We start from the raw sequence: 15,147 nt of genomic DNA on the forward strand, positions 1-15,147 counted from the left end.
GGAGATACTGAAGGTCTGATGTCCACCTTCCCACGTCAAGTTGCAGAAGTAAAGTGTGGTGCGAAGAAAGTTTCCGGTAAAAACCCAAGAGAACTCAGAATGGGCAGGAATCAAGTGGAGGCCAAGATCATTGTCTCTTGACTGACAACGAGCTCCTAGAAGTGCTCTTTGGAACTAGTTTTCAATGTGAATCTGGTAAGCATTACAAATTAGCAATTGACTCATGCAACAAAGAGCCAAGATAATAAAAAAGACTAGTACTCCGGAATTACTTATTTTCTCTACGATTTCCAATGCCTTTGATTTCTGTTGTTCACAATTACCTACCCAAATTAATAGGCAAATAATTGTGTGTTTTACCCGCAAGTGCACGAGGTCAACACAGTAGTATAGTGTGCAAATACGGAATCATTCCCACGAGGATTGCTGAATCTTGCTTAAAATCAATTCCAAAAGTAAACTAAGACAAAGAATGGGTTGAGTTGATAATGATAAAAAGGTAGGGCTTCGATATCCACCACTAATTATATTAAGCTAATATATCAATATGCCAATGTTTTGATCAAGTTATGTCTATCTAATGTTTGTCAACCTAAGGGCATGGGTGTATACTCCTTAAGCTATAGATTTCCCAAAGCAACGAGTTAGGCATGGGTGTATACTCTTAACTCTTTTCTTTCCTAAAGAATTTAGCATAGTATATACTAAGTTGTTCTTTAGAAAAGCATATGTTCTATGAAAATCGACAAACACATGAGGCCTAAGGCATGGGTGTATACTCCTGGTTCCCCATGTTGATTAACCCAAGAATTCGGTGTTGATACCTTTTGTTACTTATGTTAAACCTAGGACTCGGTCATCCAAATTGATTTAACTTACTAGTCCATACCACATGCATATGGTGATCAGGCACACACATATAAGGAATTCATGCAAACAAGTATTAATCAAGTTAAATAGCACAACAAGATCATCACAAAGGCGACAATATTGAAATATTAACAAAACATAACTAGGGCTTCAATCAAGCCCTACTAATTAAATTAGCTACACATAAAATTGATGTTAAACATCTTCATAAAGAAAAGAAAAGAAAGGAAAAGAATAAACCCGAGACTTGAACTTGAAGAGCTCCTATTCTTCTCCTTACAAAAGCATATCTATTCTAGAGGCTTAAGGTTCTATTTATAGACTTTAGAAGTCCTTGACAAAGTAATAAACCTAGGGATTTCGTAGGGTTTCAAAACCTATTACAATTGGGAGTTGAAAAACCCTAATATGGAAAGAATGATGATCTGGCCACCACTTATTATGTCTCCTGCACACGGGTGCGATCGATCGCAACCCGTGTGCGCTCGATCGCAAGTCTGCAATCGATCCTCTTCTATCATGCGCTTGATCGCTCCTGGCCTGAATTGTACTTTGTCTTCTTGGGTACTGCGCTCGATCACAGGGTAATGTCAGAGAGCTCCCAATTTTCCATCTTCTCTCTTTTGAGCCCAAATCATCTAGATTTACTTCATTTTCTTCCAAAAGCCTACAAAAGTATGAAAAACACAAAAAGGATAAAATGACCTAATTAACCAAAACCAAAGGATTAAAAACATGCAAGTTAAGGGCTGAAAATATGAATATTTTCGCACTTATCAATTTCCTCCTACTTACTGTCCCTTTAAATAGGATTAGGATCCCCAACAATTTCTTTCAAATTACGGAATTTTTGTTTCCAAAATAGCAAAACCTATTTCCACCATGTAACCATGCATTTGGCAATCAGTTTTAAAAACTAAGACGCTAAAATCGGAAATATGGAAACAACTCTAAGCGCCCGTTTGGGAGTGCGATTTCAATAAGTGCGATTTTAAAAATTGCGTTTTTAAAATCGCTACTTTTTAAAATTGCACAGGCGTTTGGTAAAACATACTAAAAAGTATTTTTTTTATCAATTGAGTGTTTGGATAACATTAGCATATAATTACGGTTTCATGACCAAATTACCAATAAGGATCAACAAGACAGAGAGGATGAAGAAAAAAAAAAAAAAAAAGAGAAAATAAGGGTTTTAATATATTTTATGTGGGTATTCTTGGTATTTTTTTCATTCCTGTTCTAAAAAAGGTAACTATTGCGCCAAATATCTTTTTAATAAAAATCGTGATTTCGTTTTAAATTCGCACTTTTTTAAATAAGCACCCTCTAATCAGCTTATGGAAATCGCAAATTTTTTTGCGATTTTAAAATTTGCGTTTTTAAAATCGCAATCCCAAACACCCTAAAGTTGCGATTTGATTTAAAATCGCAAATTATTTTTTAAAAAACGCACTCCCAAACGCACCCTAAGTTGTCTTCGAAAACAGGTTAATAGCGCTCAAAACACGCGTGTAACCTATTTCTAACTTAAGTGCACTGTGCCGCACAGTACCCATGATCCGTGGTTCTCATCCTCACATAGCTATTTTCCTCAACCTTCTTCATCCTACTCAACGTGCTCGCATTCACTCCCCACTTGTAAGCTCAGACCGAAATCACTAACCCGAGTGCATCGCAATGCCATTACACTCCCTCTATTTGTCTTCATCTACCCTATGAATCGATAATTTTCATCTGATTCATCAAGTTCTTTCTTTTATTGTGCTAAAATATTAGTGCAAAGTTCACAAATATCCTTTAGTTCAAGTTAGAAATATTGACAGATGCAAAAGTTCCACCTAAACGTATTTGCTGTTCGAAAAACTCTTTGCCCCAAATTTACAAGTGCTTCAAAATAATCGAAATCAATGTTCTCGAAATAAATGTTTTGTCATTAAAACATTGATTGTCTCATATAACATAAAAAAGCCCCTTCAACTACCAACCGTTTTTTAAAAGTCCCAATAAGTTTAATGTGTTCTAAAACGGTACATCAAACATCCAAAGTGAATTGAAAGGGAACTTTTTTATTATATTCTGATAATACCCTTATGCTCTTAAAACTAACATAGAAAACTAAACTATACTACATTATAAACTATAAAAAATAAAAAATAAATAAAAATAAAAAAAGCCAATTTGTTGGATAAATACAAAAAACATAAAAACAAAATTTTTATGGATAAATAAAAAAATTATTTACTGTATTTGGAATAAATTAGAAACCGCTTGTGCGGTGTAAAAGATGGGCATAAATATTACCCCTCCACCTCCGGGGGGTAAATCGTGGACCACCACTTTTCTTTTTCTTTATTTGTTTTTTTTTTGTGGGGGTGGGGGGGGCTTTTTTTTTTAGAAAGAAATAATTTTTAATTTATTCATTTATTATTTCAGAATAGGGGTATTATAGGAGTACAATAAAAAGCAGTGGCTTTTTTGACACACTTTGGTAGTTTAATGTACCATTCTGAAACACTTTAAAAGTCATGGTGCTATTTCAAAAACCGTAATTAGTTGAAGGGCTTTTTTTTGGTCCCAATTTTTTGTTTTTATTCATGAATTTTTATATTGTATATTGTCTATTTGGGCCCTTAACTTATGTTTGTTAAGCTCTTAGCTGTGTTAATTTCTAATGTTTTTGGATAGTTTTGGTGTTTTAGTGATTTGCAGGTTGTTAAGAGAGAAATGCGGCTTTAAGGTGATATTTGCAACTCATTCCATTAATTCTGGGGCTTAAGACACTTCATGGAGCATTGGCAGCAAATTGGGATCGAGCGATGATTCACACCCGACGAGTCCCACTAAAAATGCCATATCTAGAGTTATATGGCTCGGATTGAGGTGATCTTGGTGTCATTGGAAAGATATCTCAAAGATCTACAAAGTTATGTTTCACAAGAGTGGCCTAATTCCGACTGTAAGTGCGCTCGAGTGCACATTTAGTGCGATCGAGCACACTCACGCCCTGTGCAGCAGGAAACTTGTTGCACGAGTGCGATCGAGCGCACTCGGCTGACCTGGTAGTGCTGAAACCCTCAAATTAGCTTATAAATATCATTCTTTTTCATTGTAAACGTACGGAGACGAGCCGGGAGCGCCGTTCTTGGTCGTTTTTCGTGTTTTCTGGGTTTTTGTAGCTTGGAACTCGAATTCTTTTGTAAGTTTTTAATTTTAATGAAGTAATTTAGTTTCTTTATGATTTCTTTTGTCATGAGAGACTAATGAAGATGAAGCCTCATCATTGATAAACATACATGTTCTTGTCATTTTACATATACAATTAGACTGTTTTATGAAAGTGTTGTTCAAAAGTCAATTCAACAGTTTGATTAAGTTTAATTGATTAAATACTCATGCTTAATTTAATATTCATTGTATTTCGTCTAGGGGTACATCGAATGATTGGATTAAGACTAATATCCATTGTGATCTACGGATACAGTGAATGATTTGATCTCAATTAAATATTCCTTGTGATTCTTTTAACGGATGGATTCATCGAATGATTTAATTTGCATGTTTACAACTTTTGAACAATGTATTTGGATTGACTATTGTATGCATAAAATGCAAGACATGTTGTTTGATTTGACGAGGGGGATTCGGAAACCTTAGTAATTTGCCATTACTTATTTTTAAATTGTTTAGTTTAGTTTATGATTTTGCACGACACAATTACAAAAATCGGAACTAGGTTAAAATAGGATTAGCTTTCACGACACAATGCCTTGTGGATCGACCTCACACTTGAACACACGCTATATTGCATACGACTAGTGCACTTGCGAGTACAATTAAATTTGTACATCAGCAGGTTCCTTGCGATCAAGCGCACTACCAAAGAAGACAAGCAGTGAATCGGCCATTCGCGATCGAGCACACAATAGAAGAGGCTCGATCGCAGACGTGTGATCGAGCGCACACGGGTTGCGATCAATCACATTCGTGCGCAGGTGACACATCAAGAGTGTGGCCAGATTGTAATTCTTTCCATATTAGGGTTTTCCAACTCCCACTTGTAATAGGAGTAAAACCCTATGAATTTCCTAGGTTTACTAGTGTAACAAGGACTTCTAAAGCCTATAAATAGACCTCTTAGCCTCTAGGAATAAGTGTCGAGAAAAGAGGCACAACCTCTGGAAAGGAACTGAAGGCTAAATCAAGAGGAGTTTGGGTTTTTCTTCTCTTCCACCTTTTATCTTTATTATGTAGTTTTTATTTTATTTAGGGCTAGATTGAAGCCCTAGTCATGTCTTTTTAAGATTGCAATATTTGCGCCTTTGCTACAATTATATTTTGGTGTATTTAACTTGATTAATACCTGTTTCCATCAATTCCTCATATTTGTGTGCCTGATCAACATATGCATGTGGTATGGACTAGTTAGTTAAATCAATTTAAATGACCGAGTCCTAGGTTTAACAAGAAACAAAAGATATCCACACCAAATTCTTGGGTTAATCAACATAGGGAACCGGGAGTATACACCCATGCCCTAGGCCTCATGTGTTTGTCGATTTTCATAGATTTATGCTTTCTTAAAGAACAACTTAGTATACACCCATGCTAAATCCTTTAAGAAAGAAAAGAATTAGAGTATACACCCATGCCTAACTCGTTGCTTAGGGAGATCAATAGCTTAAGGAGCATACACCCATGCCCTTAGGTTGGCAAACATTAATTATACCGGTATAATTGGCGCATTGGCATATTATTATCTTAATTTGTCTAATTAGTGGTGGATATCAAAATCCTAATCCTTTTTAGTTTTTGTTTATCTTTTATTTTATTTCTTTATATTAAATTCAATCATGACAATTGAATTTTATATGTTTAATTAAATAGGAATTTACTTCTAAGCAAAATTTACCAATCCTCGTGGGAATAACCCCGTACTTGCACACTATACTACTATGTTGACCTCGTGCACTTGCGGGTAAAACATTCAATTATTTGTCTATTAATTTAGGTAGATATTTGTGGACAACACAGTCCAGGAGCTTGAACACATCTACTCAGATCAGTGGTACTGAGGCCACTGAAAGCTGTACAAATCTCTATCCTTTGGTTTCCTTTTTTACATTTCCTAATTTTCTGTAGTACTTTTAGTGTTCTTATTTATATTTTGTGTCTTTTTTTTTTTCTTTATTTCAGTAAGTTGCTGCCCATTTTGCATTTATATAAAAATTAAAAAAATAATAATAAAAAAATTTGTTGTTTTACATTCTGTTACTACGAAGTCTACGATCGAGTGCACCACCACCACACACGCACACCGCTGCACGAGTGAGAACGAGCGCACCTTGTGCGCGATCGAGCGCACCTTGTGCGCGATCGAGCGCACTCGGGCAGAAGGTCACGTGACCTATTTTAGGTCACCTTCCCCATACCCATCCCTCACTTCTCCCCTGCGCCGTACGCCCCACCAGCACTCTACCCTCACTCAGTCGTCACTGCACAACATCACCAAACTCACCTCCACCGGCTTTCACTCACCACCACCGCACCTCCACGACACCATTCACCCTCCAGCCACCACTCACCACCACACAGCACTCGCATCCATTCTCCCCATCACCCATCTCCATCCCATTCTTACCCACTCTCGATTTTTCCCAATTTTTTTTTTTAAAGGCAATCTGTTGGTGTTTCTCCACACACAATTTCCTCTGTGGTTGGTTTTCTTTGTTTTGCAAGGGGTTGGGCTATTTTAGCTGTGGTTTTGCAATCTAGCTTGTGACACTGCACACCAAGTGTTCGACAAAATTCCTAACCCAAGCTCCACCATGCCTAAAGCTCGCGCTTCATCCTTTCGGGTCTCTGAAACCCAAGCCATTTCTTCCCCACCCACCCTTGAGGAGCGGGAGCTTCTATTTAAGACCACATTTTCCATTAGAGAAGACTTCCAAAACCTTGAAGCTACTCGATGGGCAGTTGCAGAATTCAAACGCCGAGGGCTCAAGAAACTATTCAAGCCCGTCACCTCCACTGCATACAAAAAATTGGTGGCAAAGTTCTATGCAAATCTGTCTTATGATTGCACCAGGCAAGATGCTCTGTCCTCCACAGTTCATGACCAAGATATTGATGTGACTTCGGCGGACATTGCCACTGCTTTACAATGCAATGATGAGCACCCTCCCGAAGCAGCGCAGCTTGCAGCCCAACCTCCCAGATTCTATGTGGCAGAAATCATTGAGGACATGTGTCAAGGGCAGTTTGCAGACACACATAATAATGCCGGCAGCAGGTCCAAGCTGCCTCCACAACTCTGGCTTGTGGACTCTATTCTGCATCGCAATGCCTTTCCTCTAGGACACAAGACTCAAAGGCGCGATCTTTTCTTACAAAAACTTTACGCCTTTCATAAAGGTGCTTGGCGTTCCATTCCTACGATTATTTGGAGCCAAATTCACAAGTTCTGGAATGGGGTGCATGTCAGGGGAGCTGAGTACACCCACTCATGGGGGCTGCCTTTTTCATACTTACTCACTTACATACTCCGAAAAAAGGGCATAAAGGGCACCTCAGCAGACGAACCAATCACCCAGACCCCACGGTTTGGCATTTGACAATGGAATCAAAGTTGTTCACACATGCCTCAGGTATCTCAAGCACCCGCAGCTGAAGCGGAAGAGTTCGAGGCCGAGCCTATGGCAGAAGATGAACCTACAGCTGAGCAGGAAGCAGCAGAAGAGGAGGCGACTGTCACTCTGCGTGTAGCACAATATCGTTCCATTAGTGAAGAAGTGGCAGGACTCCGACGAGAGTTAGCAGATCAAAGACGGGAGGCTCGGGAGGACAAAATCTCGACAAACCAAAGATTAACTAACTTAGAAGAACTTATGCGATCCATTCTAAGCCGATTGCCACCACCATCAGGAGCTTCAGGACAGCAATGAGAGGGGAATCACAGTCTGGCTAAAGACGTTAAACTTAGTACTCATGGGAGGCACCCCATAGTTTATCTTGTTATTTTGTTTTATTTTGTTTTTCTCTTAATCTTTATGTTTATCTTTAGTTTTGTTTTGTTTCCTTTTAATCGTTTTCGCGTCTTATTTTGCAAGGACAAGTGTGCTTCAATTCAAGTTTGGGGGTGTGTTATGAGCCATGCTATTCCAGACAGTTTTATCCATATCCCAGGTAAATTCTTTTCATGTTCTAGACACATTAGGAACAATGTGTAATTTAAGTTTGGGGGTATGGGAACACTTTACACACACTTTGTCCTAGTTTCATGTTCTTTGCTTTGTTTGTTTTGTTGTTAAAAAAAAAAAAAAAAAAAAAAAAAAAAAAAAAAAATTATGCATGTTCATGTTTGCCTTAAAATTTTGGTTGATCTGAAAGAATTGTGGTTTGATTTCATTGGTGAGCTTAAAATTTTAAACACATGATCTGATGATAAAATTTGTTAGTTTGGTTACTTGCTTAAGACAGTTAAGAATTCACATGTTTGATCTGATCTTACAAGCACATTAGCACATAAATTGTGGAGTATGACATGAAGTCTGATGTGTGTGTTTCTATGTCTTGAGTGAAACTGGATGATGTATTAGATGGATACTTTGGCTTATATAACAAAATAAATAAAATAAAATAAAACGATAAAATAATTAAAAAATAAAATAAAATTGATCATTGATAAGCTTTTCACTAAGTAACTGGACCTCTTACCTCAAAGCATTGAGCGTTCATATCAAAAGGTTAAGCATTTTGATTTGATTATTGTCATGGTTAGTTTGGTTTCGTAGCCTTTTTGACTCGAGTTAGTAAGTCCATAAGGGTGTTTTACACCTAATGCCCTAAAACTATCTGGTTTGGGAGTCATTGACTTAACACTCGTTACATGGGTCAATTAGAAAGCTTAAGGGAACTAAACATTGCACAATCTGACCAAAATATATATATATATATATATATATATATATATATATATATATATATATATATGTATGCCATAGTTATTCACTCTAATAGAGATTTCAGTGAACTTTAAGATATTGAGACATTGCACATTGAAAATAATTGGAAGCTTTATATTTATGTGCTAGTTCACTTTACACTGTTTTCAAACTTGTGATGCTTTAGCATGTCTTTTGTAAGTAATTAAACTTTGAGATTCCAATTCATTGAGCAGATGGAGTTTATCTTTTCAAGCTTGCTAATGAATGAAAATCATGGTCTTGAGTGATACCTTAATTTTTGGATAACACGAACTCTTGCATGATGTTTATGGGTAATATTTCTGAAAAACCCTCACGAGACTCCACTCGTCCTCTAGGGAATTCCTAGGAGTTTAAAAGGCTTGTTGCATATACTAAATGCAATCGAACATCACACGAAAGATGGATTTATCTTTTTGTTTTCTGTTTTTCCATTTAGTTTTTAATTTTGTATTGGTAAGGGACTAGCAATATGTAAGTTTGGGGGTGTGTTAAGTGACAAAATATTCATATTTTAGCCCTTAACTTATATTTGTTAATCCTTTAGTTTTGGTTAATTCATGTCATTTTAGTTCTTTTATGTGCTTTATTTGCTTTTGTAGGCTTTTGGAAGAAAAGGAAGAAATTTTGGAAGTTTCAGGCTTAAAGAACTATTTTGGGAAAAGCAGGAGGCTCTGGTAGTGCGATCGATCGCAGTGGAGCTGCGATCGAGTGCACTACAGGCAAGGACCAAGACAAGCACAAGGCGTACGCTCATGTGCACAAGAAGCAGCCTTGATCGCACTTGCGATCGAGCACCCAGCACAGATGATCGATCGCAGTCCTGCAATCGATCGCACACGGGATGCGATTGAGCACACCCATGCATGAGGAGCAAGACAGTCACAGCCCTTTCACGGAAAGTGTTGATTTTAGGATTTTGAACCTTTGTGCGAACTAGGGTTCAAACCCTACGTTTTTTTAGGGTTTCTAGAGTATTCCTAAGGCCTATAAATAGACACTTAAACCTTTAGAATAGACACACAATTTCCAAGGAGAAGAATTGGAGCTCTTCAAGTTCAAGTTTCGGGTTTATTCTTTTCATTTCTATTTTATTTTATGAAGATGTTTAACATCAAACTCATGTGTAACGAATTTACTTAGTAGGGCTAGATTGAAGCCCTAATTATGTTTATTTATTATTTCAATATTGGAGCCTTTGTGATGATCATGTTATGATATTTAACTTGATTCATTCCTGTTTTCATGAGTTCCTCATATGTGTTTGCCTGATCAACATATGCATGTGGTATGGACTAGTTACTTAAATCAATTTGGATGACCAAGTCCTGGGTTTAATAAGAGTAACAAAAGAAATCCACACCGGGTTCTTGGGTTAATCAACATGAAAAACCAGGAGTATAAACCCATGCCCTAGGTTCCATGTGTTTGTCGATTTCCATAGAATCATGCTTTATTAAAGAACAACTTAGTATACACCCATGCTAAATCCTTTAAGAAAGAAAAGAGTTTAGAGTATACACTCATGCCTAACTCGTTGCTTAGGAAAATCTATAGCTTAAGGAGTATACACCCATGCCCTTAGGTTGACAAACATTAGATATGAATAACATGATCAAAGCAGTAGCATATTGTTATATTATATAAGCATGATTAGTGGTGGATATCAAAGCCCTACATTTTTATTATTATCAACTCAAAATCAATCTTTGTTTTGTTTTATTTACGGAATTTATTTTAAGCAAAATTTAGCAATCCTGGTGAGAATGTTCTCGTACTTGCACCATATACTACCATTGCGAGTAAAACGTATAATTATTTGCCTATTAATTTAGATAGATATTTGCACAACTCACATAATGCTCACCATTTATTTTCGCGTATTGCACGATTGTTTTGTGTACCAAACATGTATATTTACAACTCTCACGATATATACTTTGCTGCACCATGAACTCTATCATTTTCGAAAATGTACTACTTAACAAGATAACGACATTAAGATTTGTAAAAGCATGCATGTAAAATACGGACAAGACTAATTGCATCGTATGACATGGTACACCAGTACGTGCGGGATAACAGTCATGGGCTTACTATGCATGTTAACTTTATGGTCAAATGTGTGTGTTGTTATATGGGTCTTGGATCCAATAGTTTTTTCGTGACCAGCTCAGCCTTAACAGGCAGTCACTACAGGATGTACATCATTAGTAGCGTGGGCCACCCGAGGTTGGACATGGTAGGGCTGCTAGTGTTATGGACGGTAGCGTACAATATTTAGGGCAATGGAATTGTATTTGTAATACCCCGAAATTTATACCTAGAATAAAGGTGATCTTAATATCAAGGATAAGGAGGATTTGCAATTTTATTAAGATTTATATGGAGTTAGGTAAATAGACTTAATGTGAAAGATGATGGAAAATTGCTAGTTATAATTTTAGTGGTTATTGAAAGAAAAGTCACATTGTTTTGGACACCAAAAATTCTATGAGTGACCTTAAATAAAACTGTTTTAAGACATTATAGAATGATGAGAAAGGAAGATTTTAAAAGTGATTTTATGATTTTTGGACACTTGTAGAAGGAGTTATGATTTTTAGAAAATTCAAGTGTCAAAACAGGAATTTCAGTCAAACAGAGGCACAGGATTTTGAGGGACTTTTGAGGTACCAAAATGTTATGGGTTGCTATGATTTTTTGATATGTTTTGGATCTTTTAATGAGGAAAATTTCGAGCCAAATTTCGTGTCATTTGGAGTTAAATTGAAAAAATTATGATTTTCCCAAGTTTAATAGGTCAAGCTGCGGAGTAGTTGAAGTGCCTGCGATTTGGGAAATTAATTGGATGGGTTAATGATGTCTGTAAGCCACGATTTTTTGGTATGTGTTAGTCAAAAGGTTTAGGTTCATTAAGGATTAATTGTAGATTTTTATGATCAATTTTTAATGTAAATGCATGAGGATTTTAAAGCTTGACAAGGCACCAAGCTCAAGATGACACATGGCATTGTATGAGAAGTTGCTTGGGGACCAAGTTTAAGCTGCTTGGTTGACACCTAAATTTACAGATGGCATACAGCATGCTCTCACAGCTTTCTTGGTGAACACCTGGGCAGCTAATGTGTCAAGCTTACTTGACACTTGTACTGGTTCAGCAGGTGGCTAGAGTGTATGTGGGACAAATGTCCCACATACGGCAAGCTCTTCATCTTATAAAGGGGAGAAATTTTGCCCATTTGCTCACAGCTCAAGTGAGCGTGAGATGAGTGAGAGAACCGGAAGAAGAAAAGAAAGGAAAGAGAGGAGAAAAGAAAGAGAGAAGGGAAAAGAGAAGAAAAGAAAGAAAAGAGAGAAGAAGAAAAGAAAGAAGAGAAAGAAAGAGGAGGATGAAGAAAAATAAAAAATTTGAGAACTCTCCAAGGTAATATTTTCATATCTTTTATGGTATTTTTAGTATGAAGCTAAACCCTAATTTTGTAGTCGGAATTAAATTGGGGCTTTTAGTGTATGAACACTTGAATTGCTATTTGGAGAAGTTAATTATATTTAGAGTGTTAATTGATCATGATTTGTTATGGGATCCATGGAAGTTGATGCTTATTGGGTTTAGATGCTAATACGTCTTGTGATAATTAAAGTGATTTTTGTAAATGTTTCTAACCTTTTGATATTGGGAGTAAGTTGCTAAATTAAATGGCTTAGGAGGAGATTAATAATATGGCTAGATAAACTTCTTGATGATTCTATAGTAATAAGAATATTATAACCTTGGTGTTTTAGTGTAAAGCAATGGTTTGGAATAAGGCCTTAGTTGAGTTGATTATTAGAATTTTATGGGAAGCATATAAATCAAGCATGGTGGGGTTTGATGTCACTATAATGTTTTTGGTTAAGGATAGACGATGGTGGGATAGAAATTAGAGTTAAGATCCTTAACAACTAAAGTGATGCATGATTGAGACTTGAAAACGAATTGATGACTAAGGTACTTTTACCTCCGTTGTAGGAATTGTGACTTGGATGCGGATTCAAAATAAGGGCATGCAATGTCAGGTAAGGGGACACAACACCAAAAACCCCAACAAATTTTATTATAAATCCTTGAAATAAAATGTTGGGGATTTTATAAAGGATTCACTTACATGATTTTCAATTGCACTTCCTTTCGTTTTTAATAACAAGTTTTATTTATTTATATGTCATTGTTTAAGAATTTTACGTGATACAGTTACCCTATCTCATGATTTATGCATGACTGCAATTATGAATGAAAAGAGCTCTCAAAGTTCATGGCACAAATGAGTTTACAGATTATATGAAATGTTATATGTGCATTTATAGCACAGTATACAGTTACATATGAGTTTACAGATCATATGAAATGTTATATGTGCATTCATGGTTTTAAATGTTTAACCCGAGACACGATTATAGTGACGATCGGTACCGCATAGGGTAGCAGAGCAAGCACACCGAAGGACGGTTACGAGAAGGTGTGTGCTACCGGCCAGGTGGCCTTCACCTAGGGAAGTTCCCAACCTGGTAGCTCTCCCCTATGACGACAGGATAAGCATATAGGTCCTTCGGGACAAGCCAACGTGCGCTGCTCACGGTAAAAATTGTGGCGTCGGGTCAAAAGGGTAAAACAGCAGTTTTGAAAGAAAGAAAAAGGAAGTGCTTGTACATCTCATAAGTCACCTAATATTCTTGAATTAATTGTCATTTATTTTATTAATTGTGCATAATTGATATTATAGCATAACATCTGCATTGCATATTTTATAGCATCTTGGTTTTGTGGCTACTTACTGAGTTGTCGAACTCACCCCTTCTCCCTATACATCTTTTTCAGATTGCTCTATATGTATATCGTAATAATTGAAGACATGGGTACCAGTGGGCCTATTAGTTGTTAAAGATCCTATTGCTGCTTTATGGACTAGCAGGAGCAGTAGCAGTAGAAGTGTCTGGGACTCCATTCTATAGACTAGACGGCTTGGGCTAAGCATAGACGGTGTAATTTTATTGTTTATGAGATTATTGAATACTAGCACATTATGTGTTTGTGATTTTATAAACGAAAAATTATAGTACTCTGGTGACGTTATGATCTTATATTAGGAGAATTTTTTTTTTTTTTTTTGGTTTAAATATGAATATGTTACAATTGCTCTCAATCGCTCTACCTCTAGAACTTGGGGCGTTACAGTATTACAGGTCCCTCGGGACAGCGTCAACCCTGCTGAGAATGGGTAATATCTCGGGTAGACTATACTGTTGAACTATCACTGATTCTCATCATTATAGCATGTACTATATTCATATTGCATTCAAGGATAACTGTCATACCTAAAATGTTGCATACTTTACCAAACGAAGTTCATCACTAAATGGCATGGGTATTGTGTGCATTATTTCTCACTAAGTCATTGGACTTACCCCTTTTTTTTTTTCCTCTTCCATTATGTATAATTGCGCGGTTTAGCTAGCGTAGAGAATGATGCCTTCGGACCGAATCATGGTAGTTGCTTAGGACCTGATTCAGGTCATTTTTGAGGACATTGACTCAGTATGGCTAAAGTCTATATGGGATGATGGAGGAACCATACGGGTAGAGATGATTGAGATTGTCATCATGCTAGCATTACTCAAGATTAGGCGTTGATCTTATTATCTTATTTTCAAACATTTATCTTTTGGTCTGTAATATGTATCTTTTGATGACAAGTCTGTTGACCAGTACATTTGAGGATCTATTTATGTGATGGTATTTATCTTTACTATGGTGATTACAATTGTGGTATTTAGTTATTGCTTTTTATTCTTGTAGTTTAAAGTCTTCCGCTGTATTCTCTCGTTTAGGAAATGTTAAGATCCCTGAGCCTTATCCTGTGAGGGATGTAGGCTGGGAGATGAACCATTGAGTTAATTACTAGTTAATTGATTTCTACAGGGCATTATAACTTCATAAAGGATCTTGGCATGGGAATTCGATTCATTTCGCTGCGCAAATATCAGATTTGCAATCCTATTCCCAACAACATCGAAAAACATATGGTCGAGAAATTTGGAATAGTGACATTTACTATTGAAACGCCACCATTTTAAGTTGTTTTTCCCCCAAAATGTAACCTTATAAAAGGTGATGCTACTGTTCAAGCATCACCTTTTAAAAGGTAATATTTTACTATTCAAACGTCATTATCCCTTAAATAAAGCTAAAAAAAATAATTTATACTGAAATATTTATATGTATCGAAAAAAAGGGAAAAACATGCAAATTAATTTT

The 15,147-nt window shown here is 36.5% G+C and overlaps 1 long non-coding RNA gene across 1 annotated transcript; it reads left to right on the forward strand.

Moving 5' to 3' along the window:
- Positions 1 to 12,115: 12,115 nt before the first annotated feature.
- On the forward strand, positions 12,116 to 13,978 carry LOC132189002 (uncharacterized). The gene is made up of 3 exons (XR_009440993.2): positions 12,116 to 12,279; positions 12,865 to 12,911; positions 13,711 to 13,978. It is a non-coding gene; the product is annotated as an uncharacterized LOC132189002 (long non-coding RNA).
- Positions 13,979 to 15,147: the final 1,169 nt, after the last annotated feature.

This window comes from Corylus avellana, chromosome 9 (assembly GCF_965113065.1).
Source record: "Corylus avellana chromosome 9, dhCorAvel1.hap1.2, whole genome shotgun sequence".
Classification (NCBI taxonomy): domain Eukaryota; kingdom Viridiplantae; phylum Streptophyta; class Magnoliopsida; order Fagales; family Betulaceae; genus Corylus; species Corylus avellana.